Source organism: Rattus norvegicus, chromosome 19 (assembly GCF_036323735.1).
Source record: "Rattus norvegicus strain BN/NHsdMcwi chromosome 19, GRCr8, whole genome shotgun sequence".
In the NCBI taxonomy this organism is placed as follows: domain Eukaryota; kingdom Metazoa; phylum Chordata; class Mammalia; order Rodentia; family Muridae; genus Rattus; species Rattus norvegicus.
Genome location: NC_086037.1, coordinates 62,193,389 through 62,196,264, shown reverse-complemented (window position 1 = coordinate 62,196,264; position 2,876 = coordinate 62,193,389).

The following is a 2,876-nucleotide window of genomic DNA, read 5'->3' as shown; positions in this document are numbered from 1 at the left end:
GGGAATTGAACTCAGAACCTCTGGAAGAGCAGTCAGTGCTCTTAACCACTGAGCCATCTCTCCAGCCCCTAAATCTTTTTAAATAAAAGATGATGTTAAGGTTACCGAGATGCTTAAGTCACCCTGTCATAGAGTACCAGGCCATCTTGACAAGACACTAGCCTATCATCCATGAAGCCCTGGGTTCTGTCCTCAGGATCAAGTAACCAGGTGTGGTGGTGCGTGTTTGTAATCCTAGCCCTTGAAAAGTAAAGGGAGGAGGAGCAGGAGTTCGAGGTCCTCCTCTCCTCCACGGGAAGTTTGAGGTCAGCCTGGGCTATGTGATACTGTGGAAGTTTGAATAGAAATGGCCCCATAGATTCATAGGTTTGAATGCTTGGCCTATAGGGAGTGGCACTATTAGGAGGTGTGGTCTTGTTGAAGTAGGTGTGGCCTTGCTGGAAGAAGTGTGTCACTGTGGAGAAGGGATTTGAGGTCTCCTATGTTCAAACTATACCCAGTGTGGCACACAGTCTCTCCCTGCTGCCTTCAGATGAAGATGTAGAGCTCTCAGCTACTTCTTCAACACCACGTCTGCCTGCACACTGCCATGCTTCCCGCCATGATGATGATGGACCGAACCTCTGAACCCGTAAGCCAGCCCCAATGGAATATTGTCCTTATAAGTGTTGCCTTGGCCATGATGTCTCTTCGCAGCACTAAAATCCTAACTATGACAGTGACCCAATTTCAAATAAAGAAAGGGTGGTAGTTGGCAAGGCAGCCCAGTTGGTAAAGGGCTTGTTGTGCAGCGTGAGGACCTTAGGTCCGATCCCCAGCACCTCTGTGCTAAGCCAGGCTTGCTTGTAATGCCAGTGCTTGGAAGTAAGAGTAGGCCAATCCCTAGAGCTCACTGGCCAATAGTCTAGTCAATGAGTGGACTCTGAGCATGAGTAGAAAACTTATCATGAAAAAAAAAAATCAAGTGGGGAGAGAGGAGAGAGACCTCTGGCTTCCACACACAAGATCTCAGGCGTGCACACATATGCTGCTATACAGGAACGCTCTCCTCATGGTGACATTCTGTCCTGGGGGAAGGCATCATGAAGCTCAGGAAGTGAGCTTCACATCAGGAAAGCTGAAACAGAGGAGATTCACTACAGTCCCCCCCCCCCCACACCCCGTAGAGAAGCGGTAATGAGGTGGGAGGGGAGACTCTGGCCAGCAGTTGCCAAGGAGAGAAGTTAGCAGCCTGCCCATCACACACAGAGCTCCAGGGTCCCACCTTTGTTAGCCATGCTGGGGTGAGCTATTGAAGATGCAGCCACCTTTGATTTGCCCAACCTTCTGTAGGGAACTCCAGTAAACAGGCTCACCATTTTGGGCTTTTGTGTGATCATTACTTTGATTTGAAATGGGTTCCTTAACCAGGGTGAATGGTGAATAGTGTGTGTGTGTGTAGACTGTCCATTGTCATTCCAGAAGAGCCTCACATAACCTGTTCACACACATGTATGCATACACAAACACACATTCAAATACACATTACACACAAATTCCAGATAAGCTCGCACAAATACACAGACACACAGACACAGACACACACACACACACACACACACACACATTGCAGAATGTATTTCAGTAGGCACAGGAATCTAACATCCATCCTTTGGCCCCTTCTAGAAGGTCATAGCCACAATGGGCAGCTGGATGCATCACTGGGGCAAGCAGACGCGTCATTGTGTTGGAAGACCCACCCTCAAAGGGAACCTCTGGGGGATAGGCGGTGTGTGGTTCTGTCCAACATGAAGTGGGGTGGGGGCAGCCACTGGCTCTTGGAGTTGGGAAACTAAAATTCTTCTCATGCATGGCACACACAAACAAATTCCAGATGGCCAGAGGCCAGCATGGGCGAAACAGAACTTGAAAATATTTAGTTGCAAATATAAGACAGTATTTTCATAACCTTGGGGTAGGACAGGGTAGCTTCTACAAGATAAGCCTTGCATCTTGAAGCTTAAAAAAAAAAAAAAGAAAAAGAAAAGCCTCTGAGGCTCACAGGATTCCATAAACAAGTAGGCAGACGAGCTGAAGACCAGCAGAAGATCGTGCTGTGTGGGCGAGCACCCAAGATTTACCTGGAGTGGATAATGAGGTCGGCTGTCTGTTCTATCTGTGAAATGGACAAGTAAGTTGGCGAGGATTTCCCAGAGCCGAAACAAGACCATAGGAGATGGTCCTCAGTCACTCATTGGCATACACATTCATATGCATGCATAGCCAGATGTTCACATCACACGTGCACATACTGCCATGCATGTGGACACGTGCCACACACACAAATTTGGGGAGAGGATACAAGTCAGGCAAGGGCATGCCACTGTGCTTCCATCAAACTGCCAGAAAAGGAAAGAATGTAAGTCAGGCAAGACCGACTGAGAGGAGGAGGACCAGGACCCTCTTGGCTGATGGATATTGGGAAAACCAGATTAGGAAGCACTGGCGGATGCCTGTTTTTTATTTGTTTTGTTTTTCCATCGTGATTGCCATTCTTGTTTTGAAATAGGGTCTCATGTTGCCCATTGGTCTTGACTGCTCTATGTAGCAAAGAATAGCCTTGAACTTCTGAACCTTCTGCCTCCACCTCCCAAGTGCTGGGATTGCCATCGGGAGCCACCACGCGCATCTAGTTTGTGCAGAGCTGGGATGGAACCTAGGGCTTGGTGCATGCTAAGCCAGCACTCAAGAAACCGAGCTACAACTCCAACCTCTGGGCCATTCTTTTCTCCCGGCTGGTGTTGCTGCTGCTGACCTGGGTTCATGCTTTGAGAGCTGCTGCTGAACTAGGAGGCAGTTGAGTGCAGCCATGGGAGCATCCTCTCCGCTGATCAGAA